Below are 17,472 nucleotides of genomic sequence, written 5' to 3' on the forward strand. Positions count from 1 at the left end.
ATGGAGGCTGGGCTGGGTTCTTTACGATGTAGAATTAAAATGGATGTGGGCTGGGCTGAATTCAAAACAATGGGCCCATTAATTACATAACTGAATTTTCGTCCTATTCAGAGGTACAATTTTTCACGGATGTTTTCGGGTACTAAATGGAATCCAAAAGTTATGAAATTTGGAGGGTAGCTAGAGAACTTCGAGACGAGCGTTCTGGCTTTTGAATCAACCAAAACGGAGTTCGTTTGATCCTGTTTCCAATATTCCAAAGTTTAAGGTCCGTTTGAACTTTTATTAAACTCAAACTATAAATGCTTCTTAATAAATGAATATTTATTTTCATAAATATTCATATTTATTCATTTGCCTTATTATTAGGTCTTAAATCATATTTTAAGATATTTTATTTAATATCTTAAAATACGAGGTGTTACACCAACCCTTTCCTATATACAAAATGCCATTATATTCCAAAAAACAAAAACATGTCCAATATCAAAAACTTCAATGCTTCCATTCTAGTCTTTTTCTTTTCGGTTTTGACTCCATGACCTGTAATCCTTTTTCAATGGTATGGGCAATCCTTTTTCCTTTTGCTGGTGTTAAGGATGTTGTCGTCGCACCATGTTCTGCAACTTGTGGGGTTCTTGGGGTCAACCCAAATACTCTCTCTCCTCCATCAGTACTAGTCCTAACTGTGAGGTCAATCCAAACAGGTGGAGCATTTTCAATTGGAACACTCCGCACCATGGCCCTGATTCGATTAGACACTCTTCTAACTGGTATGCATAGTTTGGGTGCTGGCGGTTGCCTGTTCCAGCTGGGCACTCTAAGTCTAACAGGATTTTCCTGTCATAAGTTTCAAATATGAGAGATTGATAAATAAACAATAGGATGCATTTTAAAAACTAAACTTAAAGTAAGATAAGTACCAAATTTCTCTCAACTGTTGTAATAGGTGGAGGTGGTCTAGGTGCTAGCGGGTGCCTGTTAGAGCTAGGCACTCTAAGTTCAACATGATTTTCCTGCCATAAGTTTCAAATATAAAATATTGATAAATAAACAGTAGGATGCATTTTAAAGACTAAACTAAAGTAAGATAAGTACCAAATTTCTCTCAATTGTTGCAATAGGTGGGGCAGTAGGTTGCTGTGTAGCACCAGTTATTGTCCTTAAACCTTTCTAAGAACCAAAACAGACATGTGATTAATCAGTATCATCCCCAAGTAAGTAATTAACCTGAATTTTTTACTTGTAATGAATTGCCTACTTTTTTGAGGGCTGATTGTGCACCCCCCTTCGACTGTTGGGGGCTGGTTGTGCACCTCCCCTTGTACTATTGCTACATCCAACGCTTTGGCTCTGAAGACCAACATTAATAACACATCAAATAATACAATACCCAAATAAAATAGCACATCAACTATTATACAACTATATTGGTTAGTGAGACTTACACTTGTTGGGGGTGGAGTGGGCAAACTAGCTGGGGGTGGAGTAGGCAAATCAACTTCTATCGAGGGCTACTTGTAATTAAATGCCTGCTCCTTCTTCCTTGGACAGGTCCTGCTGTTGTGTCCAACCAGCTTGCAAAGCCCACATCTACCCTTCAATCCGAACTTTCTCATTCTATAAGGAATCTGAAGAACTCTCGACTTATCAAGACCTCTTACTCTGGCCTTTCGAGGTCTGCCTGGCATCGATCTTGATCTAGGCAGATCCAATACATCATGTGCGGTCTTTACCCATTGTTCTTCACTAGGCATTGGATATATGATGGGAGCATAAACCTTCTTGTACATCTCAATGCTATAACATGGATCTACATAATCCTCTAGTTTATGCCCATGAAATGTTATGGCAGAATGTGCATGTGCACATGGGATCCCAGTCACCTCCCACTTTCTGCAACCACATGTCCTCCTCCTCAAATCCACAGCATATTGCCTTCTTCCCTACTCTACTTCAAATATGCCATCACCAGCAAAACAGGATAGGCAGTCCGATGCAGCCTCACCAATGGCCTCAAGCTTCTCAACAATTCTAGGGCACAACTTGCCCTTCAATTTGGCGATGCCATCTCTTTTAAGTTGGTACCTTCTCATGAGCTGCTTCCTAATCATCTCAAGCATTGTCAGAATTGGCTTGTCACGTGCCTTCAGGATGTATGAGTTGAAACACTCGCATATATTGTTGACAAGGAGGTCACATTTAGGATAGTCGCTGAACCATGCTCTTGACCATCTGTTGAGGTCAATCTTGTCTAGGTAGTCAAAGACATCAGAATTGACTTTCTTAATCTCTTTCATCTGAAATTTGAAGTCAACCTCAGTATAAGACGATGCTGCCTTCCACAACAATTCCTTCAAGGCCACCCCCCGAAATCCTTTATCTCGAAAGTTGGCATACAAATGCCTTACATAGATTCGGTGATCCGCCATTGGCATAACAACATCAAAACTTGGCACAAGACCCTACATCAATCCAATGTGCAAACGGGTAAGTTTATATGTAGAAAACAAATAGCAAAAAGTAATATGTAAAATTGTACAAGTAATATAACTAACCTTTTGCCGATCAGAAATGAATGTAAGAGCAGTGTGTCTCTCATGATGACCAAGATCTGAACAAGGCACTCCAGGAATCAGGTCCAACGGTCTTTTGTCTCAGATTCTACAACGGCGATTGTAATTGGGTACATGTTGTTGTTGGCATCTCGACCAATTACAGCCAATAGTATTCCCTTGTAAGGTCCTTTTAGAAAGCACCCATCTAGGCCTATGACAAGCCTACAACCTTCCAAGAACCCTTTCTTCATGGCTGCAAGGGACAAGTAGAGTCTCTGAAACTTAGTAGGCAAATTAGGGTTTGGTCTTTCAACCTTCATCATTACATAGCTACCCGGGTTAGTACGCCTTAAAGTTTCATAGTAATCCCACAGCCTGCCTTACTGTTCACCAAAACCACCGTATATCTTCTTTTCTGCCTTCTTCCTACCCATATATACATTTGACTCCTGCTGACTTCAACATTCCATTTCCTCTTGACTTCATCTTGTATCACTCGCAGTGGCATATCTGGTTGAACCTTAAACTTATCATAAAGTTTATCTGCTATCCACCTCGAATTGACAATTGAGCTCTTGTATACTCGAGTACAAGAATGTTTAAGTCTTAAGGACCTTATTTCAAATGATACCTCAGTCGCCATCTATCTACCATAGACTCTATAACCACAACCTGGATCTCTACATACTTGGCTCTTTCATTTTTCTCAAACCTTATGTCATTTCCCCTTCTCACGTTGTATTGCTTAACAACTTCTCTAAATAGTTGAATGTTAGCGAACTTCATTCTAAGTTTCAGGTTTGGATTGACAATGTCAACTTCATGGAACTCCACATCAGGGTGAGATGAAATCCCACCATCCTCTTCATCACTGACAGGTGGTGACAATAGTATGTCACTTCTACCAATCTCAGAGTCATTTTCATCCACCTCAACATCTTTAAATGATGACATTTTTATACCAGATGGCTCACTCTGGCCATCACCATCACCCAAAGTACCCCACTCTCACCCCCACCCTCAACCTCAATACCATCATCACCATCCCCATCCTCCCCATCACCTTCCACGCCTTCATCAGTTTCTAGCATTGTTGAGGGACCAGCACTATCCACCAGATAATCTTCTTCAAAAACATCGTCATCATCACTGATTTTATCATCCCACCATGGATCATTTAAATCAACCCTACCTCCATCATCTCCCTCTTCATCATTTTCCCAATCTTCCCCATCCCTACCTCCATCATTTTGGAAAGAAACAATATAAAGGACTACAATAGGAGTAACCACATGTTTGGCAACCATATAAGCTACATCATAATCCGAGGATACTAGTTGTAGACCATCCACTAGATCTTTAGTAGGGTCCCTAAAGTAAATCAAATCACTTGGACTATACCCATATTGTCCCACAATAGACTCTATCAGGATAAATGACACATTATCAGGATCAACGTTATCCGGATGGACATCCATTTGACCCCCCACATAAATACATCCATATTTTCTGTCAAACCTACCCACATAATTTATCTCAAAGACCAGCTTCATTCTACACATGCAAACAAAAAAATATATTATGCATGGGACAAGGGGACCACTATAATAAGACACTGCAACTCATATGCAAAGCACAACTCAAAAGCATGAGGGCCCAATGCACAAACATATTAACCATTTTTTTTTTTGATAGGTACACATACATATTAACCAATGCAGAGACATATTAAATAAGGACCCAATAATGCTCCAAAATCAATTGCAATCAGGACCACTATAATAAGGCATTGCAACTAATATGCAAAGCACAACTCAAAAGCATGAAGGCCCAATGCACATACATATTAACCAATTTCTTTTTGATAGGTACACATACATATTAACCAATGCAGAGACATATTAAATAAGGACCCAATAATGCTCCAAAATCAATTGCAATCGGGACCCACTGCATATAAAGTAGTAAACAAAACAAACCACATTGACCCAATGCATAAAAAGTTAACAAACCAAACCCAATGCACTTTAACAAACCAATTAGGTTTTCGGCAGACAACAAACAAAGCCAAAAAGGATACAAATCGGGACCACGTGCAAAGCAAACTTCTTCCCATCACCATGAATGATTATAAAACACATGGACCGAAACCCAAATCCCGACAAACCCTAACATTTTTTTATACCCAAATCGCAGTCAATTTCTACATTAAAAATGAGACTAAACAAACAACATTAACAAAAACCCCAAAGCCGACAACCCTAAATTAACAAAAACCCCCAAATCCGAAACCCTAGATTAACAAAAACCCCCAAATCGCCTACCCAAAAAAAACTTTCTCCATTAAAAAAGCACTAACCTTTCTTTAACAACGATTATGAACGCCTTTTAGAGTTGAGCGGTATGGATTTCGGCGACTAGGTGTGGGTGGGTCAGTCTTCGTGTAGAACCTTCGAAAGCAGCCGTGCTAAGTGGAAGTGGGGACCTCACGCACAAACTGTCTAAGTCTAAGGCAAGCACGCACTGGATGAGGCGGGGGTATTTTGGGGACGGTTTCTATCTTAAACGGTCACGTGACTTGCACGTGACCGACTTTCCGTCCAAACGAACGGGCGACTGGACAGAAGGTTGATTTTGTCACACGTTGGCAAGTTCGAGGGGGTCATGTACTAATTTTGGTACATTGGGAGGTAAATCGCCACACCGTGGATAAATCAGAGGGGTTAAGTGTAATTATCCCTTTGGATTAAGAAAAGTGACAATCTCTGTTTAGTTGCTCATACTGCTTTAAAAGTCCTAGATACTTGCTTGTGGTATTTGGATAGTGCTTGCTCCAAACATATGACAGGTGACAGGGCACTCCTCAAAGATATTCAAATGGGCAGAGGAGGAAGAATTACTTTTGGAGATGGGAGTCAGGCCAAGGTGATTGGCAATGGGCATATTGACATTCCAGGGATAGAAGTATCTCAAAAGGCCCTATATATGGAAGGTCTCAAGGCAAATCTTCTTAGCATTAGCCAATTGTGTGATGATGACTTGGTTGTCCAATTCTCGAAAAAGGAATGCAACATCTTTGACAACAATGGAAAGTGGCTAATGGGAGGAGAAGAACTAGTGACAACTGTTATGGCATTCCAGGTCTCTCCTCAGATTCTCAGATCATCTGTAATAAAGCTACCATTGATGAAAGTGAGCTATGGCATCAACGGTTGGGTCATCTAAACTTCACTAACATGTTCAAGATTGCAAGCAAGGAAGTTGTCAAAGATCTTCCTAAAATGAAAGACACTAGGAAAGAAGTTTGTGGTCCATGCCAGCTAGGAAAACAAACTCGTGCTACTCATAAGAAGACATCAAGTATTCTTACTTCCCATAAGTTAGAATTAATGCATATGGATCTCATAGGTCCCACCCAAACCTCGAGTCTCGGTGGGAGGAAATATAATCTGGTTATTGTAAATGACTATTCCCGGTACACTTGGGCTCTTCTTCTTCGGGAAAAATCTGATGCTTTTGAAGCCGCTCAACAGTTGTTCAAAAAAAATCAGATAGAGCAAAATTGTCCCATCATGAGGATTCGCAGTGATCATGGCAGAGTTTGAGAATGCTCGATTTGAAGAATACTGTCACTCTTATGGCATTCAGCAGGAGTTTTCTTCTCCAATTACTCCTCAACAAAATGGGATTGTGGAGCGAAAAAACAGAGTTTTACAGGAGATGGCTCGAGTAATGATTCATTCTAAAAATCTTGCTCAATGTTTTTTGGGGAAAAGCTATCAACACTGCATGTCATATCATCAATAGAGTCTACCTGAGGCCAGAAACTAGCAAGACTCCATACGAGATTTGGCGAGGTAAGAAACCCACTGTTAAATATTTTCAGATTTTTGATAGTAAATGCTATATTCTACGAGACAGGAAAAATTTGGGAAAGTTTGATCCCAAAAGTGATGAAGGCATATTTCGGGGATACTCCACCAAAAGTCGTGCCTACAGGGTCTATAACACCATAACAGAAACAGTGATTGAGTCCATCAATGTAGTCATTGATGATGATATTAGGGCACATAGCAAGGGGGAGATTTCTCAGTCCACCCTAGAGGCACTACCTTCCCCCTCAGATAATGTAAGTGAGACTTCCTCTTCAACAGTTGATCCTGTATCTACTCCTCATGTCTCTCTTACAGCAGTAGATGTTCTTCCTGACTCAATTGATGCTATGCCTACTGAGGAAACTGATCCTACATCAGATCAAGATACAGAGCTGATAAATCCTTCAATTGAACCCGCCTTTTGGGTCAAGCTCAATCATCCCTCTAGGCAGCTTCTTGGGAATCTCAATGAAGGTAGATTGTTAAGAAGCAGAATAATCAACCCCTCTAATAAGTTTGCTAATCAAGTGACTTACAATTGCTATCTAGCTCAATTTGAACCAAAGAAAGTGGAGGAAGTATTGCAAGATGACAGCTGGGTTACTGCTATGCATGATGAGTTGCATCAGTTCACTCGTAATGATGTCTGGACTCTGGTTCCCAGATCGTCTGATCACAATATCATCGGCACAAAGTGGATTTTCAAGAACAAATCAGACGAACATGGCACGGTGATCCGAAATAAATCACGGCTTGTTGCTCAAGGGTACACTCAAATTAAAGGGATAGATTTTGACGAATCTTTTGCCCCAGTTGCTCGCCTTGAATCTATCAGAATTCTGCTCTCTATATCTTGTCATCTAGGTTTCAAGCTCTATCAGATGGATGTCAAGAGTGCCTTTCTAAATAGCATTCTTCAGGAAGATGTTTATGTGGAGCAACCAAAAAGATTTATGGATCCTTACTATCTACAACATGTCTATAAGCTGAAGAAAGCCTTGTATGGTCTCAAGCAAGCTCCGCGGGCATGGTATGAGAGATTAACCACTTATCTTCTGGAAAAAGGATTCACAAGAGGACAGGCAGATCAGACTCTCTTCATCAGAAATCAAGGAAATCACAAACTCATTGCTCAAATCTATGTGGATGATATCATCTTCGGAGCAACCTTAGATTCTCAAGCCCATGAGTTTGCTGAAGAAATGAAACAAGACTTTGAGATGAGTATAATAGGTGAGTTGACCTATTTTCTGGGGATGCAAGTCAAACAAACCTCTGAAGGGATCTTTATTTCTCAAGCTAAATATCCAAAAGATCTAGTAAAACGGTTTGGTCTGGATGGGAAAAGCCATGCTCGTACTCCCATGAGCACAAGTGTCAAGATTTGTGCTGATCTAACAGGCAAGCAAGTAGATCATATTCTTCACAGAAGTATTATCAGCAGTTTTCTCTACCTGACAGCAAGCCGACCAGATATTGCTTTCAGTGTCGGAGTTTGTGTTCGGTTCCAAGCTAATCCTAAGGAATCTCATCTCACTGCTGTCAAGTGCATCATCAGGTATGTAAATGCCACTGTTCATTATGATATATATTTTTCTCGAGAAACAAATCTTGTGCTTGTAGGATACTCTGATGCAGATTGGGCTAGAAATGCTGATGATAGGAAAAGCACATCTGGCGGATGTTTTTATGTTGGTACTAATCTAGTAGCTTGGATGAGTCGGAAACAAGCCTCAATTTCCCTTTCCACTGCAGAGGCTGGGAGATTTAGCTTCTGGATATTCTAAATGAGAGATTTTTTTTGCTAAGATGGTCAAATTGACCAATTCGCTAGTTGAACCTAGAATCCATAAATTCTGGCATTCTTTTGAGGTTGCAGAACCAAGTGATAAAAAGCATTCAATTCTGAATAAATATAGATAAAAATAATAATTAAAAAAAAATCCACTGCTTTTATGCTATAAATATGTTCTTATCTTGTCCCTAAAGAAACAGTCAGTGACCAAATCATTGCGAAAATAGACGGTCACTAAAGGACGAAATACAAGAAAAATGTTGCAGCTTAGGGGGAATGTATCAGATAAGGGTGGCTAGGCCTTAGTAAAATAAGGTTTGACTTTTGACTAATCTAACATTGATTTTCTCTCTTCTTTAGAAATCCGAGTGATTTAAGTCATATCAGTGAACTTCATACCTTATTGAGAAAGCCTTCACACACACACGCATTGCATAAATTAGGTTTACTATTAAAAAAGTTCTGTCTGCGAGAAATTTATGCTCATTGATTACTTAACTCTTTTCTATATGCTTGCGTATTTTTTACCAGCTATCTGACTGTTTTCACAGGTTTAGATACATGTGTGTGCTGATTTCTTGTTAAAGACCTCAACTTGTTCTTTTCTCTTATTTTGGTTTTGTTATGGTCTTTTTTTGGTTGGTTTTTTAACCGGGAATGTATTTCCAAACCGGTTAAGAATTTTGTCCCAGAATGGTCAAAGGGAGAGTTTGTTAGTATTTTATGTTGGCTACATTCTGGATGACAAAAAATACTTTATGTAACAGTTGCAAATTAACAGGATCGGTTCATATTCAAAGTCTTCATGTGTTCAAACAATGTTCATTTCAAAGCATGTGACTGATCACAAGCTTCTAGAAGATGTCCATGAAGATTCCTCACAAATTCCAACCCAAATCAACCGGTTCCTGTGCAACCGTCAAGACAAGCCTTTGAAGGCTTCCGTACGCCCCGCAGTGTCTAGCAGACTATGTTGAAGACGTCCGGATGACAGAGCAACACCGTCCGGATGCTATGTCAATCTTTATTCTACACTGAGTTGGATTTCAGAAGTTGACATTATTAAGGAAGTTTCTACAAGTCGTCCGGACGACGTGGCAACACGTCCGATCGCTGTCCAACATTTCAGAATATTCCAGTGTTCCGTTTGAACGCAGAAAAGAGTTATAGCGAAGACCGTCTGGATGCTCAGCCAAGCCGTCCGATCGTGGACCTGATAAGGATAGAATTGCGCTGTTTCTGAAAGGCAATCGCAGAAGACCGCCCAGACGTGGCTACCTTCCGTCCAGACGCTCGACAGCCAAAGTCCGATTTTCAGCAGATTTAGGTTTTCTTTAAGCCTATAAATAGAGGGCTCTAGGCTTGTAAATTGTATGAATTCTGTATCGAATTCCATAGTGCTTTGAGAGAGTGTTTAGGGAGAATCGAAGATCCGCTAACTCTCAAGCCGTTACTGGTGTGTGTTCAACAGTTCATGTGAAGTCTATCTTAAGGATCGGCCATAAGGTAAAGGAATCCCTTGAATACCTCTTTAAGTAGGAGACTTGGTTGGGAAGCGTTCACGATGGGCTTCGTATCAGAGTTAGAGGTATGATAACTGCATAGGGGTATGTGAGTACGAGTGCCTTGTAACTAGCTTTGTTTTCAATATAATGGATATCATGGGTTTGACTGCCCCAGAGTGGTTTTTCTCTTCACAGAGTTTCCACTTCGTAACAAATATCTTGTCTTCTTTATATTCCGCATTTAAGATATTTTGTGACACACAAACACATATACTTGGTTGTTAAAAGTCAATATTTAATTTTCAATGATGATGATGATTGAGTATTGTTATCACTCATTTTTGTTGTTTTCTTGGCTCTTGTTTGAGACTTTTTACTTTTATTCATGTTTTTGGATATTTGTAATTTTTATTACTGTGGTTTTTCCATACTCTATTTATACTTTATCCTTTTGAGACAAAAAGGATGAGTAATTTTATTTTTGGACCGGAATTATATTTTTAAACCAGTCAAGTGTTTTTTGTCCCAGAATGTCCAAAGAGAGAATTTGTTACTTTATTAGCTACATTCTATTAACAAAAACATTATATTGTAGGTTGCTGTCTTAACAAGGATACCATATTATTTTAAAAGTTTTCAGATATTCAGAGTTTATTTCTCTAATATGGAAAGGGCCTTATAATGACAAGTTTCAGTGTAACAAGCTTCAAGAATGCAATTTCAGAGTTCCAAGAAGATTTTGCGAAGTTTCCAACTCAGCAAAAGTCAGATCCCTTGTTCTAGTGAAGCGTCCGGATGCCCTCCTATGTCGAGAAGATTCTGACAGCTCAGCGTGCATCCGTCAGGACGTCAAGGCAACACCGTCCAAACACTCTTCAGTGTTCGAGAAGAATCCAAATTTTCTTTGCAGACACGGATCGGGAAAGACAACTTGCAACCGTCCGGACAGTAAGGCAACAACATTCGAACGTGGCCTTAATATGGAAACGTGTGAAGCACGTTATGGAAAGGCGGTTGCATAGTTCACTGTCCGAACACTCTGCCTCTATCAGAATGCCGCCTAGAGAAATCCGAATTAGTGGCGATTTAGGTCTTTTAAGCCTATAAATAGATGCCTCTAGGCATGTATTATTTACAAAAATTCGATATCGAATTCTCTAGAACTTAGAGAGGGTATGTAGGTAGAAATTGTGAAAATTTGCTAGCTCTCTAAGTGCTGTCCTGTGCGTGGTTCTTGTTCGTGTGAAGTCTAGCTTAGGGAAGAGTCTTAAGGTAATGGAATCCATTAAAGTCCCCTTCAGGTAGGAAAATAGGTTGGAAAGCGTGCACATTGGGTTACGTGTTAGAGTTTAAGGTACGATCGCTGCATCAGGATATGTGAGTGTTACTGCTCTGTTACTAGTTTTGTCTTCTGAATAATGAAATTCCTGGGTTTGGCTGTCTCGAAGTGGTATTTCTCTTAATTGAGTTTTCAATTTGTTAACAAAATATCTGTCTTATTTAATTTTCGCACTTTGATATTTTGTTACATATTGTTTACACACACACACGGTAAATTAGAAGTCTATATTTTTCAATTGATATTAAAGATAGATACACTCTATTAGATTAAATTCTTGAGTGTGATCTTTTTTACTTCTATTTTTTTACCATGTCTCAAACTCTTAATTTTGTTACTGTCTTTGATGGCACGAATTATGGCTATTGAAAGCTCGTATGCCCTTCTTTTTAAAATCTATTGATGTTTGGAAGATTGTTGAATCTGGTTGGATTAAACCAGAGGATACAACTGACGAACTCACAGTTGCCCAAACCAGCGTGCGACTTTCCAATAATAAAGCCCTCCATACTCTATGTCAAACGCTTTCACTATCTGAATTCGCAAGAATTTCAAACTGTGAATCCGCTCAAGAAGCATGACAAATCTTAGAAACAACTTATGAGGGCACCAAACTTGTTAAATTTGTCAATCTCCAAATGTTTATTTCTAGATTTGAAGAAATTAAAATGCTAGAGGATGAGACATTCGATGAGTTTTACACAAGAATCAACGACCTAAGGAACTCAATGGTGGGTCTCGGGAAGATGGTCTCTGGTATAAAACTCATCCGAAAGATTCTAAGGTCTTTGCCAAAATGTTTCAGGATCAAATTTACAACTATTGAAGAAAGCAAGGACCTAGAGTCAATGAAGATTGAAGAGTTAGTAAGATCTCTTCAAACTTATGAGTATTTCCTGCCTCCAGTCAAGAAGACAAAGGCAATTGCCCTCAAGGCATCTAAAAAGAAGGCCAAAGTCTCATATGAGAAAGACTCTGATAATGAAGAAGATGCAATGGCAATGCTGGCCAAAAACTTTTGGAAATTAATGAAGAATGATAAATTCAAGAAGTTCACTGAAAGACTGAAGAAGGCCGCCAAGAATCTGAGCGAGAAGAAGGATCCAAGAGGTCCTAGATGTTTTGAGTGCTCAGGCTTTGGGCATATTCGGGTTGACTATGGGAATCTCAAGCAAACTAAAGGGGAGGTCTCAGTGATGAGTCAGAAGAATAAGAAGAAACTCCTGATAAAGATCAGAAATTTCTAGCATTTGTGGCTCCACATGAAGACTAGGAGGATTCCCAATCCTACTACTCAGAGCGTAGCAAGAAAACGGAGAAGAACTCAAAAAGGCCTATAAAGTCCTCTATATAAAGTTCTTGAAGCTAACAGAGATTCGCCAACAACATGTGCATGAGCTGAACAGCCTACAGACTAAGAAGAGTTCCTTACTGCTCAAGATTCAAGATCTAGAGGAAAAGTTGTTGGAGACACAGCTACAGTTAGAGAGGGTCACTAATGAGAAACTCACTCATATGCTATCTATTCAGAAGTGCCCAACTGACAAGACCAGACTCAAGTATGTAGCTTCTATCTCTAATATCTCCTCTTCTTCAAAGACTGTTTGTCAAGCCCACAGTCCCCGAGCCTCCACCTGCCTGTGTGAATAAGGGAAAGGCTGTCATTGGAGGAGAAGGACCGGTTGATGCTGAAATCATTAAGAAGCCTCCTACCAAAAGAAGCCATCCCATATGCCATCATTGTGATGTAAGCGGTCATATCCGACCCAGGTGTCCTCAGCGTCAAGGTCAGAAGAAGCTATCAAGACACCCTCCATCAGGAACTAGACCTCCAGCAAGATATCAAGCTTCGCAGCATCAGCATCAACAGCAGAGATTTGTTCCTGCCAATCAAAAATGGATCCCAAAGAAGGACACATCAAGACACTACAAGGAGACTCTGAAGACTCCCAAAAGATACCCATCTTATGAAGGGCCGCCCCTTTTTCAGTAGTTTTATGCATAGCTTGCTAAGATGGATGGAAAACCAGTTAAAAGACGGTCAACTATCACCACAGGAAAGGTAGGATTGGGACAGAAAGGATGAGGACACTCACCCCTCGAGGGGGAATGGACCCACCTAGTTGGTGAGGTCACACATAACTAAAATTTTGGTTCCTAATCCTATAGCATGTTAGGTTTGCTTGCCTTACATTGGGTTTTTCCTATCATATATCTGTTCACATGCTTTGCATTTTTAGGAACCATATTTGTTTTATCCCCATATATTCTCTTGTTGTCTTGAGAAAACATTTCTGCAGATATTTGATGGGGATGACAGAAACAGCACGTCGGACGACTGCTTTTATGTCTTTGTAATTCTGAATCACTCTCTCTGAGGACATGTTTGATCTTACCACACATGCTGGGTTTAGATTCTGGTTCTTTACCATAAAGCATGTTTTTGTTTTTATGTTTTTCTTTTCATAAAATGTATGTATATATATATATTATGGGAGAAGAAGCAGAATTTTTATTTTTTTCTCTTAATAGCTTTTCAGATATTGCATGTATTGCCTGATATCTCATTTTTGTTGATGATGATGATGATTGAGTATTGTTATCATTCATTTTTGTTGTTTTCTTGTCTCTTGTTTGAAACTTTTTACTTTTATTCATGTTTTTGGATATTTGTAATTTTTATAACTGTTGTTTTTCTATACTCTGTTTACCTTTTGTCCTTTTGAAACAAAAAATGGAGAGTATTTTTATTTTTGGACCGTAATTGTATTTTTAAACCGGTCAAGTGTTTTTTTCTCTAGAGCTTAGAGAATGTGTGTAAGTAGAAATTGTGAAAATTTGCTAGCTTTCTAAGTGCTGCCCGGTGTGTGGTTATTGTTCCTGTGAAGTCTAGCTTAGGGAAAATGAATCCATTGAAGACTCCTTCAAGTAGGAGACCTAGTTGGGAAGCGTTTATATTGGGTTATGTGTCAAAGTGCAAGGTACGATCACTGCATCGGGGTATGTGAGTGTTACTGCTTTGTTACTTGCTTTGTCTTCTGAATAGTGAACTTCCTGGATTTAGCTGCTCTTGAGTGGTTTTTCTCTTAATTGAGTTTCCACTTCGTTAACAAAATATCTGTCTTATTTAATTTTTGCACTTTGATATTTTGTTACACATTGTTCACACACACAAACGGTAAATTAGAAGTCTCTATATTTTTCAAAAGCCAGCAGGGCTCCTGTAATGTCCTTTAACTCCAAGGACTCTTTCCCCCGTGTCAGAGTCGTAAACAAATTTTCATACGTGTTAGAAACTGGGAGTGATTTCAACAGCATCAACGCCTTCTCTCTGTCTTCGAACTTCACATCAACCCTCTTCAAATCACTGATTATATGATTGAATACGTTGATGTGTTGGCTCAAATCCGAGTACAACCCCTGCTTTAGAGAAAGCTTGTTCGTCAACGACTTGGACATATATCAGCTTTCCAATTTCAACCAAACTACCGCCGAGGATTCTTCGTCCATGACATGATACATCACGCCATCTCCTAAACAAAGCCGAATGGTAGCCACGCTCTCGCCTCAAGCTCTTTCCAATCTATGTCCGGCATATCATCTGGTTTTGTCCCATATAACACCTTCACCATCTCTTGTTGCACCAACAAATCCTTGACACACTGATAAGCGTCGAATGTTGCACATTCAAGCCCATTAACTTATATATGTTAATTCCGTAGCATTGTTATTTGTTTAATTTTGTGTTGTTTTATTGTTTTCAGGTTTTAAATAAAGATGCAATTAATTCCATTGATTTTGGGCTTAAAGCACACTTTGAGAAGACCTAAAAGATATTAGTAAGCTTAACCAATCATAATAGAAGACTTATATGATGTGATTAAGTTTAATCAAATCAAGAGAATGATTAAATCTAAATTTCTCCACTAAGAGTCAAAATCGAATTGGATTCATATTTAGATTATGCAAATGTCTCAGTGTTTGGATCATAAATTTTGCGTCAGTTATTGGATTTCAATGAAATTGGTGGCGTTGGAAAGATAATAAAAAACTAAACAAATATGACAGATATAGCTTTTCCTTAATTCGAACATTTACTATGTCAAAATCGCCCTGCAATAAAAGACCGTAAGTCTGGCCAAATTTGAAATCATTTTCCTACTTGGATTGAAGTTTCAATCTCCTACTTGGACAAGAAGACTCAAGAGCGATTTTTCTGAAATTCCAAGGGCTTCTAGGATTTGTGTGCTCCCTATAAATAGACCCCTAAGCTTCAAGAGAATGTGTGCTTGGTGCTTGGGCTTATGCTTAATTAAATTTAGACAGAAAATTCTTCTTGGAGGCCTGACAAGTTGAAGAGGAGAAGAACATGGCAAGAGGCCATCCCAACACCACGAAGAGCAGCTAAATTCCCTTTTCTTTATCTCATCCCTACTATCTTTAAGTTTATGTCTTTTACTTTTATGCATTTATTTTCAGAAAACAAAATCAATTCAAACATATTTTTAATTAAGTTATATTTAATCTTCATAAACTTGATAGCAATACCTCTGCAGTCCTTGAGGTTCGACACCCTCTCTATAGCCTTATCCTACAAAGATTCGTCCTATTGCGAGTGGTAATTATTATTATTGATATATTTTGATAAACAAAAGAACACATCACACACTACTGCCATAACCCGAAGTTGCATGTTCCATCGAACTTCATCACGTCGAATTTTGCATAAGATGTGCCAACCCCAGTCATCATAATGAACCTGACTTTGATACCAACTGTTATTCTCGTGCACAACAATGATGAATAATATGAAATCAAAACAAAAAGAAAGTAAGAGAGAAGTAAGATACAGATTTAACGTGGTTCGGCAATTTGCCTACGTCCACAGGAGTGAGTGCAGCTATATTCAATTGTTCAACCAGTTTGGGTTACAATACAACATATATATATAGTGAAACCCTACTATCCCCAAAATATCTCAGTAAACCTAGCAATAAACCGTGTTTCTCCAGACACACATCCGGACGGCTTAGCCCTAACTTCCAGACGCTAGCATAAGAACTTCACCGCATTTGCGTCCTAACACTTGTGCGAATAAGAGCTCTCAGTGGGTCACGTATACTGGGTTGTCCGGGCGGTTGTGCGAACACCAAATCCCTGTTGTTTGCATCTGCTGAACTGTTCGGACATTGGCAGGCGTCCGAACACTTCTTCTGGCCGTCCGGACAGTCGCTTACTAGCAGCTTTACTGGTACTCTCAAACTTCTCTCTATGCCCAAAAAAATATGAACCACTTGTTCCAACACATAAGATGAGTTGGATCACTTTGTTAAGTTACTAATGCCCTAGCAAAGACAAGCATAGGAATAGTTATAAAGGATTTGTGGAGGGATTCCTAAGTGAATGATCGGATGATACTTGATTTGAGTTGTTGATTTGGATTAATTTTGGAAGCTCCCAATTTCCTCTATTTGGTTTGATTTATTCCCTAGTTTCAGTTGTGATAAATTTGAGGATAAGTTGGCATTTGTTTTGGCTAGCAGGATTAGTCGTTAGTGATTTTGAATTGATGCTTAGCCTTCTTGATGGATTTAAGTTGGTATGGCTATTGAGTTGTAATTGCGATAATTATGGATCTTGGCTGTTTAGATTAAGGATTTCGTGAAATTATTTTTAATGATTTGTTATGATGGATTAACAGGTTTTAATTGAGGATTTGTTAATTGATTTATGAGTTTGAGGCTTTTAAAATAATTAAATATTGATTTCATGACATCAGCCAAAGATTGAAGATTTGATGATAGGTTCATATCCTTGAAGTGATTTTCTATTAGATGATATGACTTGGGTGTTGGAAGAATTTCGATGTCAAGGAATTTGAGAGTTTGTTATTGGAGAACAATATGTGAAATTAAGGCCATTCTGAAATTCACTTCGATTAAAATCGTGTTTATGTATCGGAATTATTATCCAATACATTATGACAATATGGAGAATAGATCAGGATACATCACTTATATCGAGGCCTAGTTAATTTTTAAGAAAGTTAGAAATGCTACATGATAAATAAAAGGTTATTTCTAAATCAGGTAACAAGGACGACGTTACTTATTTATGGTATTGATGTTTTGCCGTTCTTAGAATTGTTTCATTGCTTATTTCTGGAGATGAGATAATTGTTAGAGTTAGGAGTTTTAACCGAATGGTTGCTGATTTTCAGAATTAGGTGTTTATCTGATTAATGGCTGAACTATGCTTTGAGGTTGGACCAGGATTATAGCAGACGTTCACAATATTAAACAGTATTAATAGTCGATTGGAGGTAGGGGTGAGCGCGGGCCGGATTTGGCCGGATTTACATGTTTTCCACAACCCGCCCCGCAGTGAACTGGTTTGAAAC

General features: G+C 38.9%; 1 long non-coding RNA gene across 1 annotated transcript; it reads right to left on the reverse strand.

Annotated features, from left to right (window-relative positions):
• Positions 1 to 296: 296 nt before the first annotated feature.
• On the reverse strand, positions 297 to 3,568 carry LOC133871288 (uncharacterized). The gene is made up of 5 exons (XR_009900841.1): positions 2,559 to 3,568; positions 1,449 to 2,465; positions 1,099 to 1,353; positions 924 to 1,016; positions 297 to 840 (listed from the first exon to the last, which is right to left on the reverse strand). It is a non-coding gene; the product is annotated as an uncharacterized LOC133871288 (long non-coding RNA).
• Between the last annotated feature and the right edge of the window lie 13,904 nt (positions 3,569 to 17,472).

This window comes from Alnus glutinosa, chromosome 6, assembly GCF_958979055.1.
Source record: "Alnus glutinosa chromosome 6, dhAlnGlut1.1, whole genome shotgun sequence".
Classification (NCBI taxonomy): Eukaryota; Viridiplantae; Streptophyta; class Magnoliopsida; order Fagales; family Betulaceae; genus Alnus; species Alnus glutinosa.